The sequence below is a fragment of the Orbicella franksi genome, chromosome 11, assembly GCF_964199315.1.
Source record: "Orbicella franksi chromosome 11, jaOrbFran1.1, whole genome shotgun sequence".
Classification (NCBI taxonomy): Eukaryota; Metazoa; Cnidaria; class Anthozoa; order Scleractinia; family Merulinidae; genus Orbicella; species Orbicella franksi.
Window position 1 is genome coordinate 8498805 of NC_138155.1, and position 18814 is coordinate 8517618.

Sequence of the window (18814 nt, forward strand, 5' to 3'; positions counted from 1 at the left end):
GGGCGGAAACCTTCCGCGGACTTGCCTGTAAATATTGATTTCGACTAAAGAGAATGCAGGCTATCGCAAGTCCTTACGTCTACTAGCGACTCCGTTTGACCAATACTTCAGGTCTTGAGAAAAAAAAAAAAAAAAAAAAATCAGTCTCGCGATGGAACTGATCTCACTGCCAGAATCGATAAAGATTGTAGCGTATTCATAGCCAGCTAAAATTTTCCAAAAAATTGAGCCGGGTGGTCCTGAATCTACCTCCACCACTTTTTTACACTTACCAAAAACGTAAAACTTGACATGCTGATTAGAATTCGATTAGAAAAGGTTGCATGAGTCGGTCTTAAGTTACAAACCCATTAAAAAATGTACAATTAAGGGTGCTTCAAATGGGTTATTCGTTTGCATCACGAAAATGGCCACCACTTGCTCACCAATGTTTGGGCATTTGTTTGATACCATTATTGTAGCATCGATGGGAGGCGGGTGGCCACATGCTGGATCGAGCGGTCCGGATTTGAGCCCTGGCCGGGATATTGTGCTGTGTTCTTGGGTAAGCCACTTTACTCTCACAGTGCCCCTCTCCAACCGGATGTATAAATGGGTACCGGCAAACTTAATGCTGGGGCTAACCCTGCGATGGCCTGGCATACATCCAGTGGGGAGTAGAAATACCCTTAGTCGCTTCTTGCTACAGAAACCGGGATAAGCTCCGCCCTCAAGCCACTAGGTTCGTATTCAGTGTTGCGGGACAGATATTAGAGCTCTGGGAGGACTTCAACAAGGAATGTCGACGTCTCAATTTTCGTCACAACACTCTTTAATCACTGTGGTTTGGCTGGATCAAATCAGATCACTAAGTGAAGCTCACAAATAAAAGACGCTATGTATAATAAAGCACGTTCCTGGTCTACAATGTTCTCTGATTGGTTAAGGTAAACCATGCGTCCTCTTGTGATTGGTTAAACTTAGCTGTTTTGGAATTCTAGCCGAACCTAGTAACGACGGTGTTCTTTAATCTGCCTGAACAATGTTCCTGGTTTAGCCAAGAAAAACCTGTATAACTTCCAAACTGGACGATTCACTTAAAAGGTTGGCAAAGGTTAACTTGAGTTTCGGTTTCCTATTAAAAACTAATCTTGATCCATCAAAGGAGAAATTCTTAAAAATGCTGCAAAACGTTACGTGGGATACGAAAACAAACCATGCCACTGTGGATTATCTCCCTATAAAGAAAAAATATTCTTAAAAAGCTAAAAGATGAAATTCACGCTATGAAATGTCTCCGTCTTGTAAATATATTTTTTAATAATGAAATGACTTAAAAAGAGAAATGCTTCTTGGTTCTTCTACACTAAATACGTGACAATTTTATCAGTTTACTCACATCTCGCGGGGCGCGTGACACAAAGCATGTTATCGATAGCTTGCTTTACACAGCTAGTTACAACAATAAGGTTATTTACTGAGAGAAATGTATGCATGGCTAGTAGTTTTTTTTTTTTTTTTTGGCAGAACTACGGCGCTGAAACATAAGACCACAAAATAACGTAAAAAGATGACTGGAAATGTAAAGAAACAATTTGAAGCAAAAAGTGTGAAATGCATTGAAAAATTCACGATTGTAGTGGAAAGTGAACTTGTTTTACACTTTGCCTACCAAATTTCCACCAAACAGCACCGTTTTGACCCTTAAATCAGTTCTTTGGCTGCCATGACGCTAAATAGGCCTAAGTTTGGTAAACTAAAAAGTTAGATTTCCCGAAGATTAGGTACAAAATTGCGCATTACAATCTCGTTCCCAGAACCTTCGTTTGTCAAAAGCAAATTCGTGTAGACTTAAAAGCATATATCGCAATAGCGACGAGCCTAAACAATGCAGAACCACATTGCAAATTACAGAAGTGTCAAACTCTACGAAGCGACATGCAGATAACAACGGAAACTATGCGGAGGTATGATCAATAAATATTTCCCATAGCACGGTCTAACGGCTCAACTCTACTTAAAATTCCTGCTTATTACACAACATGAAGTGCCCTTCATAAACACGAGTGAAGCGACAAAAAAGGTCGATTGACCGAACAGAGAACGACAAGTGTACAAATGTCACGAGCCGTAGAAGTCGTGTAGGCTTGTCAACCCCATTTTATATCGTCATTGAAAGCCATGGAATCAGCATATCTAAGCTATGATCAGAAATCCACTAAGCAACAGAGAACAAAGAAATAATGACTGTCAATAACATATTTTTTGGTTAATTTTGAACAGCTTGAACACGCTCGGAAGAACATCCTAAATGTGAAAAAATCGGACTTCGTTAAGGAATAAGGACACAGTGTCTGTAAGCACAAAATTATTGCAATTAGATCTTTGAAGTGAAATGTTCTCTGCCAAATATTATTTAAGTGGACCTATTAAGTGAATTTAGTCAACTGGTTAGGCTCCCCAGAAAACAAGTTCCCATTCAGCGACCATAGTTTCACGCGCCTTGCATGCAGCTGCAAGATGGCAGGATTCGATGTCCCGTGGACAGAAATCTTGATTTTTTTTTTTTTTTTTTTTAACTTCACACATTGATTTTTTGTTTATTTTTCGATAATGTGGAGATAACTGCAAATAAAATCTGTTTCTGGGAAGAAAAGTAGGGGTCACCGAACTTCCAAGATTTTTAAATCCAGGCAAAGCTAGAGCAATGACTATCTGCCTTATCATTGTTAATTCTATTACTTAACGCGCGTACATACATACATACATACATACATACTTTATTGACTTTCCCTTTAGAGGCTTTAGAGGCGCGTGTGGGTTACACATTTTGAAATTGGGTCACACTTGGAAAAAAAGATGGTCACACTTGGACTTTGTTGTTTGAGCATCCTGTTCATGATATTTTGAAACTGCTATTCACTTGGAACTCGGCACAATACTCAAGAAAAATTCTCTGCTCAAAATGGCATGATTAATTTATATTAGGCTGGAGTAGTCAGGGTTTATTGAAAACAATTGCACTAATAATTATAAACTAATAACATAATAATTATAATAATAAGTTATTATTTAAGAGGAGGCCTCCAATCACCTAGAGGTGATTTTCAGGAGGGTCCTGTAAAAAAAATAAAAGTCTAAAATATACATTTAATGTCTAAAATACAGAAGTAATAAAAGCTAAAAACGTGAGACTAAAACTAAGGTTTAAAACTAGAACTAGGATAAAAAATACTACTACTAGCTGAGATAAAAAGTGGTTAATTAAGTAAAAACTGTTTCAAAATTACTAAAACTAAGTTTTAGTCATTTTTATAAGAAGAACTATTGAGTTTGTCTGTGACTGATCCCTCAGGCGATTTACGGTCGGCTCCCGATAACTCGAACCTTCAAGGCAAATTTAAAAAGTTCCAGTCTTTGAGAGTTTAAGTTATCAGGGGTTGACAATAAAGGACCGAAAATAAGAAAAAAAAAAGATCGTTGTTTACTATATTTCTACTTTCGTGTTTCTATTCATGCAGTGTTTATTTCAATCAAATTAACTATAGAAGTAACGTGAAACAGAACAAAGCAAAGCAAAGCAAAGCAACAAGAAATGGCTTCATTTACTGCGAACTTTGCGGGTTCCAAAAGGAATAACGTGGGGCTACTGCAATAGCTTTGTCGTTGCTGAACAGCCGCACTATTCATTTTCCCATCGCGTTTCATTCACAATTCAAGTCACAAGCACTGTACGTATATGCATGACTCACTGGACTCATTTTGTAAAATTTGAATAGGACATCTTTCGTACATGTTACCGGTGAGCTTTCAGCGTATCAAAAAAAACAGTTAATAGTACTTTTAAATTTCTGCAGAATTAAAAAAAAAAAAAAAAAGACACGAGACGCGTGAAGGTATTAAGAAAGTGAAATCTCTTTCGCTGTCCCTTCCCCGCTAGAGAACCAAAACAATTCGACAACCTGTTTTTCGAAATTGGTGACAATGAAAAATTAGCAGCTTAGGTGGCTCGGGATAGTTTCCAGCGATTTCCAAGACTTAGATCTTATTTTACCATTCTTTATCACTTATTGCCATAATCATGGTGTAAAAATATTGCTCAATCATTGGCGAACACGTTGTTATCATTTTCGTGAGACAATAAGTTACCATAGAGAAATATTTGACGCCTAATGACTGGTCCCTGGGGGAACAGTGAATTTTGTTTCACGATGATCTCAATGTTTCCCGAGACGAAGTTGAGGAAAACATTGAGATTCGGGGGAAACAAAATTCACTGTTCCCCAAGGGCCCATTCATTAATTGATTTGTTATATAGCGAAACATAACAAAAGCAAATTTTGAAAAAAGCGCTGAGATTCAAACATAAGGCCACCTTCAATGCACCCTCTGATGACACACAACAGCCGTCAACATTTCGCTGGTAACAGTGAACTTTTTCCCGATCGACGTCATAGTTTTCACAATGTTTCATCGTTTTCATTGCGGCCAGTTTCATTGTTAGATGTCATGTGACCATGAACTAGCCAATGAGTGGGCGCGCTATAGCGGGAAAAACGCCAGCTATACAACAAGGCCTGCTTAATTTTTAACACCCTTAATTTTAGCATTAAATGCTTTAAGTAATAGTTTAAAAACGAGCTGGTTGACCTCAGACGCAATAAGACGCAAATTTCGGGAAACTTTAAAAGAATTGTATTCAGGGTTCAGAGCCGCCTTAAGTTTTCTAAAAGTTGCGTTTTACTTGACTGTTAATTAAGAATCTCGCGTTTATAGTCATCAGTTGTGTCTTTGGTTTGAGAACTTGCTCCAGCCGAATATGCAAGGAGTGTTTAACTCCAAAAAGAAACAGAAAAAAACGTAGCCTCGGTTTCACTTTCGTTCCAAAACACGCTTGTTTTGGCCATTTCAGGTTGCTGATTTGATTATTGCGTTGCCTTAGCGGTTTGTTAAAGCTGTCTAGTAGCACCCCTGTTCCTTCCTTCTAATAAGAAGTGAAATTTAAAAAAGAAGTTGACTCAGATTTGTCACGTCATTCTCAGAAGTTGTTCGTAGTGTCACAACAGCTGTTCTGCCTTTTTTTCTTTTCTCATTTATATTATTTGGAATAATTATAAGCGACACAGTCTTACAATTTCTTCTTTCCACCAGCAGTGTTAGAGGGAGTAAAAATTAATCCAGTGAGAGATCAGATGAAATAGGCGAAAATTACTATATACATAGGGGGATCCTAGTATTCATTTAATAAACAAATTACGTTTCGTTTTCGGTTATTAGGTAATAAATGAGATCGTAGGGATTCTGCCAGACGAGATTACGTCACACCCAAGTCTCTACGATTTTCCCAAGGTCCGTTTTGACGGATTGCAATTTACAACGAGAGGGTTTCTGGATAGGGGTGATACAATCCAGGTCCCAGTTGTTGGAAGGTTGGATAACACTATCCAGTGGATAGGTGTTAACAAAACAAACCACCCTATCCACTGGATGGTAATTTATTCGGTAGGTAACGTTATTCACGTGAAAAACGCCAAGTTTAATAATCAGGGAAAATTCTAGCTTGATGAAACAAATATAGCGAGAGATATGGCTGCCTAATCAAAAATCTACTTTTCATTCCTGATCCAGGCCTTGAACTGCTTGAGTCGTAAAATTAAGCAATAATTTTGCTTGCGTTGTGTCAAAATTCAAATAATTTTCCTCGTTTTTTTTTTTTTTTTTTAACTATATAGAATTTTTCGCCTGATTACCCGTATAAAATTTCGGAGATATTTCAGCAATGAGTCAAAATTCTAGCCCATTTCTCGGGTATCAGCTAAGACCAGTTGACAAAGAAGGCCTCAGAGCTTAGCTATATGTTAAAAAACGCGCTCTTTCTCAGCTGAAAGTTAAAATAAGGGTGCAAGGATAGGTTTGTAACAGATAAAAAGGTTCATTTTGGGCCACTTGTTATCTTTGCTTTTCTTTCCAATTCGCGAAACTTCGTGGCTGTCTTCCTCTTCCTTGAGATAATGGCTTTGACGATGATAAATTTCTGTTTACATTCGTTAGCTTTGCTATAACTGCTAAGGGAAAAACTGAACTCAACACACAGGTTTAGATGAGAAACATGTGGTATATGTCCGTTCCCAATTTTTCTTCTTTTTGCCAATGATTTTTTTTTTTGCCCAATTGTCTGAAGCCTTCTTTTGTTCTAATGGATCGATACACAATTTTATAGCTTTCGTCAAAGTGGCTAATCCATTTAAACACATGAAAAACAATCAGGCTTGAACGAGATCCCGTTCAAGCATATTTTTTCCTGTTTCATTTTCACAGCTGCTTGAGTTGTGAATAAGACTGCGATGATTATGGAGGCTAACCCGTTTTAACACATGGAAAAAACAAAACAAAACAAAACAAAACGAAACAAAATCAGGCTTGAATTGGAACGGGATCCCGTTGAAGCAAATATTTATTTCCAGTTTTATTTTCACAGCCGCCTGAGTTGTGAATAAAACTGCGATGATTATGCATCTCTTTATATCTTTCTACGCAGTTCAAATATACGATATTTCGTATATCACTGGAATTACTCCTGACCATTTCGGTCTTCAATGTCTCTTCAGATCACAAGAAAATTCTCGAGATGTTTTTTGGCCTTCTCGTATTCACTCAACCATATTTCCAATGTTCCAAAACCTTGGTAAAATAAATCTTGTCTTTTTTGTTCTAAAATGTGTTTCTGGATGACAGGTTATTTTTCAAGAAACTCTAGTCTTCCAGGTGGAAACATTTCCAGCACACATTAAGACTACTCATAGGTTAACCAAACGACAAAACAACACGGAAGAGAACACACTTGGAGAGACTCTCCTTAAAACAATATACACAGCAAACAAACAAAAAAACAAACAAACAAAAGACTGAGCTCAAAATTTTCGACAGCCCAGATATGCGTGAAAAAAGGTTTTCTGCTCAGACAAAACTGTTTTCTTGTCACTTGCTTCTTTTCAAAAAAGCAGTTGACGGCAACCGATTTGTTACTCTCCATATTACCATTCCGCAGTGAAAAATGTGCACCCCTCTAGTTCTGCTCGAGTTGGAATTCTCCTCTTCATCTCGGAAGGTCATTAACTACAAAAACATATGGCGCAAATTTAACGCCTATTCCAACCAAGCATTGCCTTATTTCGTGTAGCCTGTATATAATCAGCCAACTGGTCTGTCTCCAGCCAGTTAAGAATTTGAACTATGTTATTTTAGTCTCTTTGTATTACTTGTTTCAGCGTTTTAAAACGTTTTTTCTGGAGTAAAAGCCCCGTTGAGAATTGGTATTTGTTTTTAAATTTTTACAATTCAATTTTCCCAATGTACATGTAGCGTTGATTCGTCTTCTTGCTTAATTGTCACCCTTCTTGTTTGCGAGATTTCAGTGGTACGTAAAAGCGGCTTGCATTCTGGGCCCCGTTTCTCGTAGGAACCAAAAAGTTTTCGCACCCGAAAAGCCGTAGCAAAATCTCAAACCTTATGACTGCAGAGCTGTTTTTTTTTTTCACCTATTCTTAATACGAACAGAGTTCCTTTCATAGCAAAAGTCTCAGGCGTATACACCTAAATGTCTTTAATTAAATACTGATTAACTAAAAATGGCTTTTCGGGGCCCGAAAAGTGTCCGGGGTTTTCGAGAAACGGGCCCCTGGTTATAAAGTTTATCCTTATCTTTATTTCGAATTTTTCCTTCAACAGACATGCATTTACTTAATACATTCTGATACTATAGGATATCATTTTTTAAATACAAATATCAGATCTTCCCTGCCGCTTGGAGAACTACTGAAGTGTCAAATTCTCAAAATCCAGTAGTTTAGCTAAGTACTACAGTTATTACTTACATTCTGTTACCTTAGAAAATTATAATGTTGAGGCTTTCACCATATAACTTTGATCTGCGATATTTCATGTTTACATCCCTATTTCTTTCGTTTTGTTTCAAGAGTGTATTTCTCTTCAATGATACAAAGAATTACTTCCTAGTTTCTTTTCTCCTTATCCCACCACCCCTCCTCCCTCCCAAACCCCTACTCCGCCCTTGCCGGCTAGCCTTGTGTCGATTATATTCTTGTTTTCTACCTCTTTTTCCCCGCTCCTCCACATTTCCACTAAGACGACCTTCTAGTACAGTCGTTTTGGATGCAGGAGCATAGTTAAGCTCAATCGCCACATCCCAGCTAGTCATTTCTTCAGCCTCCTCTTCCTTTGCCGCCGCTGTACTAAGACTTGCTAATCTCATTGATCGTTTTCTTCTTAACTGCGCTAGATATGAATTTTCACTTCTAGTCATTCTTTCGCACTGCTCTCTTGTTTCTGCCCTCAAGTTCTGCTTTAAAGAAACCGCCTTGACGTACTTGTTACTATATTGTCGTTGAAGAATTGTTCCATTTGTCAAGCATAAGCGACTCACTTGCTCTTTCTTCCGGCGAAAAGCTGCCAGGTCATCATAAAAACCTGTACCTTCCTTTTTTTTATTTTGTGCCAAAATGTTTGGTCAAAGTACTGGAACAATAACTCATCGGCTGCGTTCCATCGCTTGATATTGTCTTTAACTTGGTCAGTCAAACCCACAGCTCTCTCTTTGTCTTGTCTCTCGTTAGATTTAAAATAAAGAATATCATCCAATTCCCAGCAAAGCAAGCGTTTTAGCGGAACGACTGACTCATCGAAGTAATCTGTGATCATAACCAAGTCAAACTCCTTATCCAAAAATGCAATGTAATTATTGATAGCTGTAACATTCTGGTGAAATTTGTAGGCCAATCCTAAATCGAATGACATGGGATTTCGAGCCAAGCGCGTAGATGCTGTTTTGAAAACGTCTTTCAATTCGATACCAGTGCTAAGGAATGTTTCTAAAGCATTTCTGGGATCTCTGCCAAAGCCATAAATATCGCCCAACCCCATATAGTTAAAAACCGACTCGTACTGGTCCACAGGGCTTCGGAGAATTGTCACGTATTTGGCAGTGGGCTTTGGAAAGAGATAATTCATCGGTTTTTGATTGTACCTGGTGTGGCTGCAAAGAAAGTTCGGTCGAGGTCTCGCTAAAGGCAACGAAAAAGACACCTGAAAGCGACGAGGCAAGCCAATCAGCGTGTCTTGACCAAGCACAAAGGTAAGATTTCCCATAACGGAAAAAGATATTGGCGATTGAGGTGGAACCTGTTTTGTGCGTCTTGAGAAAGAGGACGTGTTGTATGGGAAAGCACGTGTTTACACTTGCTCCACTGCTGTTTGTGTTTGCTACTGTTTCTTGTTGCCTGTTAAAAGAAAATAAACTTGGTTGAAGAGTTTATGGTTGATAATGTTTTAATTCTGCTTCCAAAGAACACAGGTCATTTCTATTCATGAGCTATCCATGGTTATCGTACTGGACTTGAATAGCTATGCTATTGGGATTTTTGTAAATAGAAAAGGCGATATGATGCATTATTAAATTTTCAACCTCGGATAATGCAATTCTAGCCTTCTGATTGGTTCACTGGATCTCGGTTACCAGCCATTACACCTGCGTTTGACCTTATCTGGAAATGAATGCGGTAAATGTCGTTCGGCATAAACTTTTTCGCGGGAAGCCAAGTTTCGTCCCCCAAAAAAATGGATGAAAAAAGCAGATTCGATGAGCTATCTACAGAAGAAATACAGGAAATTATGGACAATGCCGCCTCAGTAACAACAAAAAGGCCACAAAGTTCGAGATTAGATTATTTAACGGTCCCCTTAAAAGTTACAAAATTAAAATATGACCGTCGAGATTTTACGCATTCATGAAGATTACGTAACAAAAACAATGTTTACCCTAACAGAATGGCTTACTCGTCCTGGTGGCATCAAATTTTCCACATCGATATAAGAAATGTCAAAAGAAGAACTGAATGTTTGTTTGAAGTGTTGTTACACTTCTGCGAGGAAGAAAGATGGCACGTATTACAAAACTTCATCCATGAAATCCAGAAGAGCCGTCATTGATCATTTCCTTCGCACGCCGCCGCACAACAAACCGTTTTCCACTATCTCTGACCAGGCAAATGAATTATTTGAGCATTTGTAAAAGACCTCAGGAAAACAGGCATCATTGCCTCAGGAAAACAGGTATCATTGCTCATTTCTAATGAGCAGATGAGGAAACTGTTCGACTTAAGCGAGCTCGGATCGGTCGAGAGTAAAAATCCCGCACAGCTACAGAGGACAACCTAGTTTTATCTCGATCTCTTTTTGGCCAGGAGGACGAGAGAATCAACGACAGCTAGCGCCAACAATTCTGTCCTTGCGAAAAACACCTCAAGGAGTTGAGTGTTTTGAGCTGAACCGAAGTAAGCCCGGTTCTTTACCAGCCACGAAAAACCACCAGGGTGGCCTCGGATATTCTGAAGGTGAATGTGACGCTCGGATAGTTTCTGTCCCTGACTCTGAATCTGACCAACAATCAGCTCCACACTGACAGCTCGAAATGCCAAGGCTTTGAAAGCACGGAAATCCTGAAAGAGGTCTTGTCGAGCATAATTTTGGCACAACGTCTGTGTCACATGGCGATCAAAGTTTTCCGCAGCATTATTACAACGGCAATGTGCAAGTGCACAAGTATTCGGCTCTTCTCCATGACTCGAACTTGAACGCTTTTCAAACCTTCTGACCAAGGTTATATCTCCTTCATGTGGTAGATGTTCCTTGAATTCTATTTGATTGCAAATTCGCTTGCTTCGCTTTCAAATTTTTCATTCAACTAATTTTACAAACGACGCGCATGTCATGTGATTTCCCCCTTGTTGTTGTTTTTGCCACATCGACTTCCGGTCGCTTAGTAAAATTAAAGTCCAATAAAGTTAAGCTATAATTTTCAAGTATACAAACTCACCGAATTTAATAAAACAATTATTCCATTCGTGCTTGTTGGATATGAGATTGGTTATAGTCAACTCGTTGGCTATTTACCATCTCATACCCAACGCGCGCTCATGGAATAATTGTTAAATATCTTCAAAACTATAAGAAGTCGTATTAAGTGATTTACTTAGGTGATGAAATATATTTAACTGGTTTGTTAGTTTGAAAGTAATAATTTTATAATTAATGATTCAAATTTATTATACATAATTTGTAATCTGATTATTAATTCACCCCTTTTTCTTTTCTGTTCGCAAAACGCTGAAATGGTTAATAATAGTGTATTGGTCTTACTTCACATAGATATCAGTGCATTTGAGTTTTGAACTATAGGCAGTAACAACCATGAATGCAATATGCAATATACGTTTCACTATAGTCAAGAAGGGAACAGAAAACTGCATCGGCAAGATCCCAGGCAATATTAGAATAACAGAGCTACAGAAGACCGTCCTCCTTGGAATTACTCACATACTTAGGAGGACTCTATCCATCAAGTAATCCAGCAGACTTATGACTGCCCTAGGCTCACGGATCGAACTGGGCTCCATAAGTTAAAAGCGGCAAGACTTTAAGGACTTATAATAATAATAATAATAATAATAATAATAATAATAATAATAATGATAATAACAATAATAGTAATAATAATAATAATAATAATAATAATACAATTGTGAATAACTACTGTATGTTCAGGGACCAAACGGTTCAAACCTACGTTTATTTATTTTTCTAGTACTCAACTCATTCATCACCTTCACAGAAATTAAAACCTAATTAAAAACCCACATGGCCTAAATTGCCAATGAGTACTCCCAAAATAAAAGAACCTATTTTGCCAGACTTCAAAAGATGTTGCTCCTTGCAAGCTGGTTTTTGCTGTATTTAAGATGCAATATGCCAATATGTTACACTAAACGAGTAGTGATTGAACAAAACAACATTCAATTCTTGATCATTGTAATGCTGTGTACATCACACAAAGATCCTTTTGGCCATATTTTGCATCAGAAACCAAGCAGACAGGTTAAACAAATATCAGCTGTATTCAAACAAGAACCAGAAAACGGTGGCTTTTGAAATATATTTCTTATATATATATGTTTCAGTGAAATGAATTTTTGTGTCTTTTAACAATAAAACTTTGGTGGAAATCACGCTTGCCTATTGAACCGAATACAGAAAACTCCTTCCGAAACAACTTGTTTGACAATATTTACTGGACCAATGGCCACCTTCCCCTTCATTGCACATTGGAACATCTCAAGTTATTGATGTTTCTTTTAGCTGCTTGTAAATTGTGTTTTTTTCCCCTATGGCCGTGACTTGAAACTCTTCTGAATGGATCCTTATTAAGGGCTGCAAAAATCGCTAAATAGCTGATAATCAAAAGTTAGGGGAGACAAATTACTTTTTTTTGGTGCTATTTAGGGGTTTTGGATTTATAACGTTGAATAATAATATACATGAAAAAATTACTCAATTCTGATTGGCTGAGAGCAGTGCAGTTTAAGTGTAACACCAGTGCAAAAAGAGTAACAACAGTGCAAAACGTTATCACCAGTGCAAATTACACATCGTAATTCTGGATTATGATTGGCTGAAAGACAATAGGAAATTTTCTAAGTCAATGATATCACGAAAAATGATGAGGTCAATTTTGAGCGGAAACTTTGAAAAAAGTTTTCTCAAGTGAAAAAAAAAAAAAAAATGGCTTCAAAAAAGATATTCGGACACTTTCTCCACGCAAATTGTTTCATGTTTATATTATCAATAACTAATCATACAGTTTTTCTCGTTCAATTTGGAAATAATTTTCACTCGTGAGTTTTTCAAAAAGCTGAAATTGCACTCGCCGAAGCGGCTCCTGCAATTTCGGCTTTTTGAAAAACTCACTTGTGCAAATTAATTCCAAATTGAACTCGAAACCGCATGATTACCTACACTTACAGTCAATGTCAACAGAAACTACATAAATGATTTTGTTCAGTCCCGCCACTCCTTAAGTCACGTCAAGTCATGTCATCTTCATTTAGGCAGAGTAACCCCATCAGTCATAGGCTGGTATCAAAAGGGGCCCGGCGTAAAATTAAGACTACATGATAACAAATTCAGAATTTAAAAATTACTGCAAAGTTATGTACAAGGAGTTTAAAAATTGAATAAAAAGGAAATGACATATCTATGAAGTATAATTTTTTTAGATAAATACAATAAAAGAGAACAATCAAAGTTTATCTAAGTATTATATTGGTGTAAAACTAAGGGATAAAATAAAAACTAAGAGAATTCTTAAAAATGGAAAGCCACGTGGCTTCTTTTACTGATGTGAGTACATCATTAAAAAGAACCGCGCCTGAAAATCTTAGTCTAGATCTGCATTATTTTTTCATGGTTTTTCATTCTCTTCAATTCCTCTCACTCCACACACAGGTTGCACCTTCAGTTTCTTCTAGTTACGTTGAAGCGTCCGTTGGTTTGCCGGTTTACTGATTTTCCAATTTTCTAGCCAGCATTTTAGAAACGGTAGTTAAATGTCAGCGCTTCTGCACGCATTGCGTGCGGTTTAATTTTGCCTTCCCAGAACACAGTTCTTAATCTTGGGCGTCCTGTGCTTTCAGCCTATTTTGACATTTTTTTTTGTCGAATTTCTGCATTTTCTGCGCCATTTTGAATGACGTCATACGTCATATGTGCAAAAGACTATCACGCACCTTGTGGTTTTCGTAGTAGTCGGAGCAAGTCTGAGCATTCTAAAGCTAGGGACTACCGCGTAGTTTAAAGTTTATTTTATATATTCGGGAACACGACTTTGAATCGCCTTCGCTTTGGGATCTTAACCATGAACAGCTATATTTCTTTGGCTGTAGTTTAATTGCATTTGTTGATTAGTTCCAGTCGCGACAGATTGCTCAGTCTTTATCGGGTCGAATATTGATCGCTCGAATATGGTTTGGAATCGGTGCCGGAAAAGTAGCCTTAAGGCAAGATCCATATGAGTAAGCCTGAATCAAGGAATGGCAATGTGAAAATAGTGTCACCAGGGGGAAATATTCGAATCAGTCACACGAAGTTTGCTTACGATAAACAAGGACGCGATCGCAAATATTTGCCTATATTTGTGCTTCCAGCGTAGAAAATTGTACGTGAAAATATTTACTTTTACAAATTAGCTTTTACGTTTAAACAAATTACCAGTTAATGTGAAATATTTAGCACGAAATAATGTCAATAATTTTGAGACACCTCAGTTCAAATCACCTAATTAACGCTGACGATCACTCTATATACGCAAATTAGTTCGACCAACTTATGCGGTATATAGATAAATACTAATATTAATGAAAGATTAAGGGTGCGTTCGCCAATTTGACGCCGTCACTTTAATATAAATACCTTAAATGATTTCACTAGCTGACTTTCAACCTCTTTCTATTGCCAAAGTCAACATTTTTCATCAAGAACCAAGGTTGTACAGGCAGATATATCATAGTGTCAAAGTCCATGCCAGTGAAGAGAATCCCTGTGTAAACTACGATTTGTTGATACGTTGCGTGCGGCGCCAGTTTCCGCTTAGCCTCACAAAAATATTGACATTATTTCGTACTAAGTATTTTCACATTAACTGGTAATTTGCTTCTTTTTTTTTTTTTTTTTTTTCTTTCTGCACCATCGACTTGAAGGCGAGTCCTAAGGCCCCATCCACACGTATCCGGATATTTTTGAATCCGCAACTTTTTCTTTCGGGATTCAAAAATTTCTCCGTCTACACGTGGCGTATTCAAATCGAATTCGCCTGTCCATAACCATCCGATGGTATCCAGATTCACCCTAGAGAAACTAAACCTACACGTTGTGCCGCCATATTGGTTTACTGTTCGGTAAGAGACTGGACATGATTTGGCTACGTCATCGGATTTGAAAATATCCGGATTTACCGTCCACACAGATTCGTTACGGATTTATTTTTTTCACTCTGGAGAGTGGATTGAAAAATATTTGGATTGGCTGCCGAATTCGCCGGATGCGTGTGGACAAAAGTAGTATCTGGAAATAAAAAGTTGCGGAATCAAGAATATCCGGATACGTGTGGACGAGGCCTAAGACACCAAAAATTGAGAAAGACCTTTTGATCTGATTAAGATAAAAAACATAATGTTAACTTACTCTTCTGTCACCATAGGATAGTGCGCTGTTTTCCTAATGTAGCTGAGTTCGTGAGTAAAAGACGCTATAAACAGAAGGCTTATAGCGCACGTGGACGAAGCAAGAAGTCTTCTCGAATGAATGAACCGTCTCACGTCCAAGCTCCAGACACGAACAGACGACATTGTTACGAAATTAAGCCGAAGACGTAGGACCACAACTTCATCAGTAATGTTAGTTACTGTTGCGTGTCACCCTCATAAAACGAAGTCTCTTACTTACTTACTTACTTGCTTGCTTGCTTGCTTGCTTGCTTGCTTGCTTGCTTGCTTGCTTGCTTGCTTGCTTGCTTGCTTGCTTGCTTGCTTGCTTGCTTGCTTGCTTGCTTGCTTGCTTGCTTGCTTGCTTGCTTGCTTGCTTGCTTGCTTGCTTGCTTGCTTGCTTGCTTGCTTGCTTGCTTGCTTGCTTGCTTGCTTGCTTGCTTGCTTGCTTGCTTGCTTGCTTGCTTGCTTGCTTGCTTGCTTGCTTGCTTGCTTGCTTGCTTGCTTGCTTGCTTGCTTGCTTGCTTGCTTGCTTGCTTGCTTGCTTGCTTGCTTGCTTGCTTGCTTGCTTGCTTGCTTGCTTACTTACTTACTAGAGGGCTTTGTTCCGCTGCAGGGAGGAGTAAAAGCCGCTTAAAGACAACTGTAAGAAGCGAACATCGAACCGTCTGCCGAACCGTCTGGTCATGATACCAATGGTGTCGCTACCTGTCCTAATCGTGATTTATAACTCTTCAAACCAAATTTTGACGAGTGGACATATTTGAGTGGGGTTCGTTATGAAACTAAGGCAATCGATAATGGAAAGGCTTTGGAGTGTTATAGAGAAAACTGGGCAGGACCAAAGGACCGAGGTCGGCCGTTTACCTTCATCTTTTCATAGTGTTTAGGCTATCCGAACAGATTGAAAACCACGACATTTGCCGAGGTAGGTATTCGCGTTTTTCTTCGAAATGTATCACCACATCATGATCTTGGCCTCTCAAATGGTTTAAAATTCGAGTTTAATTAAAATGGTTACATATCGGGCAACTTTAGGTGAACCTAAAAGATACCTAGTACAAATTCCTGAAACTCTGCATTTTATATTTACACGGCCATCTTTTTGATTGTCTTTTACAGTGTTATCAATATCCAGTTTACTTCAAATTGGTATCTACACGCGAATCGGAGCAATTGATCTCGCAAAATCTAATAAAAATCATTAGTCAGAAATATTTAACGTCAAACTTTTAGCGAAGAATATCACTTTATTCCGATCTTCTACGATTGTCATTCATGATTTACAGAATAAAGACCTGATTGATGATTTATTGCATCTTTCAGTTAGTACGCGCGCTGTGATTTGTCGATTTAGCTGTGCGGCCAGCTAAAATTTAAATTTGTCACCAAAGGAAATACCAAAATTAAAATAATTTCACTAGTGGCCCAAGAATATCCACAGAAAGCCAAATGATATAGAACAAGAAAAAAGGTTACAGCTGGCTTAAATGCCAAAAATAAAAACAAATTTATGTAATAGATTGAGTTAAAAAAACTAAATGAAATCGAAATTTCGTCTTGGACAGGAAAATACACTACTGTCTTAACAACTTTCCTTCCTTGTTTAACGATCTATTTCATTATTTCGTTTTATTTTTGCCTGCCTTCAAATCAGTTCAGTATCAGTTCTTGTTACTGTAGATATTCTCGAGTTACCATTCCAAGTATCGGATACTGACTACATTTATTTAGTTATTTATTTATTTATTTATTTATTTTATCATTATTATTATTATTATTATTATTATTTCTTTTACTTACTTTTACCTTGTATATACCAATTTGTATGGAATATGTTAATTAATGTTATGATGATGATAGTAGTAGTAGTATTAGTTGTAGTAACCATGATATCATGATGAGATACGGAAACATGTTGTACAGGTTTAACAGACATCAAATTGCGTAAATATTATAGCATTTTGTAAAGCTTAGCTCTAGTTTTTGTCACAATAAAAACTCCTCTTATATTATTATTATTATTATTATTTTGGCAGGGTCGATGAAAATCATTTGAAGCGAATTTCGTTGCATTCAAGGGGTTTCGAGCTGAATATCGACAGGAGCAACATTAAATTAGTCTTGTTAAAAGTAAAAGTTTCAGTGTAATACCCGTAAGAGGCACATTACGTAGACGTTTAATATCAGATTGAACAACTAAAGGTATTATGTGTGTAAAGTTGCAATTACCAAAGTTGAATATGAAAAAAAAAGTCGTCAAAGTAATTGCGAGCAAGCGCTAATTTTCCAGCTTTCTAATGTAAACATGGCTATGTAAAACTAGGATGGCAATAAACTGAAAAACAACACGGTATACTAACCTGCGACTATATACAAACGACAACATCGTACGCTGAAAGATTTCCTATGGCAGTCCTGACATAGCAGCGATTACACGCAGCGGGAAGTGTTTAGCAAGAAAGTTTTTTTCATAACTTGTATTTTCTCATTATGGCCCTATTCTACCCGAGGAGACAAAAGAAAGGTGATGATTTATTACATAAAAATCAAGGAAATGCCAGGTTAGCTTTCGCGTGAAAACATGATATTTTCACACGGAAAAATAACATGCATTTTCACGTGTGAAAAGATCGCGTTGATACGGTAAATCGCGCCTTTAGCAGCGAAAGTTAAATAATTCGAGCGTTATTTTATTGGTGTTTATATGCAACAAATAGAAAATTACATGGCCGCTAGGCCGCTTCGTTTGGCTGGAGATATTTCTAACTGATGATTTTTACTGGACTTCGCGAGATCTGTTACTTCGATTTTCCTGTAGATAGCAATTTTAACTAAAATGGATATTGATATAAGCCGCTGTGGAAATAAGCCGCCGCAATTTTGAAAAACGACTCGTAAAAAATGGCTAAAATTTAGGTCGCGCTAATTAACGATCTGGCAGCGATATTTGACACCTTGTGAAGACCGTAGAATTAAAGCAAAAGGCATCGGTTAATATATCTCAGTCAACTAACAAGGGGCCAAATAGTACAAAAAAATGAGGATCGAGTGTCTGGACTATACGAAGTATCTTTTAGTGTCACTTAAAGTTGCCCGAAATTTCGGCTATTTTAAGCCGCTAGAAAGGCCAAAATCATGTTGCGGTGATATCTCAACGAAATACGAACGCCTACCTCGGCAAATGTCACGGTTGTTAACCTTTTCGGATAGTTTTTATACCGTGAAAAGATGAAGGCCGGGTAAAGGGCCGACCTCGATCTTTTGGTCTTGCCCGGTTTTCTCTGACAATGACACTTAGGGCTCGTTCGCACTAGCGACGGAAGCGACGGAAGCGGAGTCGTAAGCGGTGTCGGAATCGGAAGAAAGTTCTGATCTAGTGTGAATCGGTACGACGGACGCGGAATTGTAAGCCTCGGTTTCAGCGTAAGCCTCGCTTTCATTTGTAAACATTCAAGATGGCAGACCTGGTAGATGACGAGAGATTGCTGCTTTTGCTATTGCTTTTAATTCTCACACGATGAAGAAGACGTCTGCAAGGGAACCAAGGAAGGAGAAGGTTGTGGGTACTTGGAGTATTTTTAAACAGGAAATGTCAAGGCGAATTTGGCAACCTTGTGAGAGAACGTCACTACATGTACCGCAATACATACCGGTATGAAGTCCTACTTGTTTAGCGACATCCTCCCATGCTAGCTTTTTTGCTGTTGTCTTTGAAGTCCCTG

At 37.9% G+C, this 18814-nt stretch overlaps 1 protein-coding gene and 1 pseudogene across 1 annotated transcript in view; one reads left to right on the forward strand and one right to left on the reverse strand.

Moving 5' to 3' along the window:
• Positions 1-18814, forward strand: part of LOC145502054 (proprotein convertase subtilisin/kexin type 4-like) — a 297387-nt gene that overhangs the window by 121985 nt on the left and 156588 nt on the right. The window lies entirely within an intron of this gene.
• On the reverse strand, positions 2799-9307 carry LOC145503300 (galactose-3-O-sulfotransferase 2-like; annotated as a pseudogene).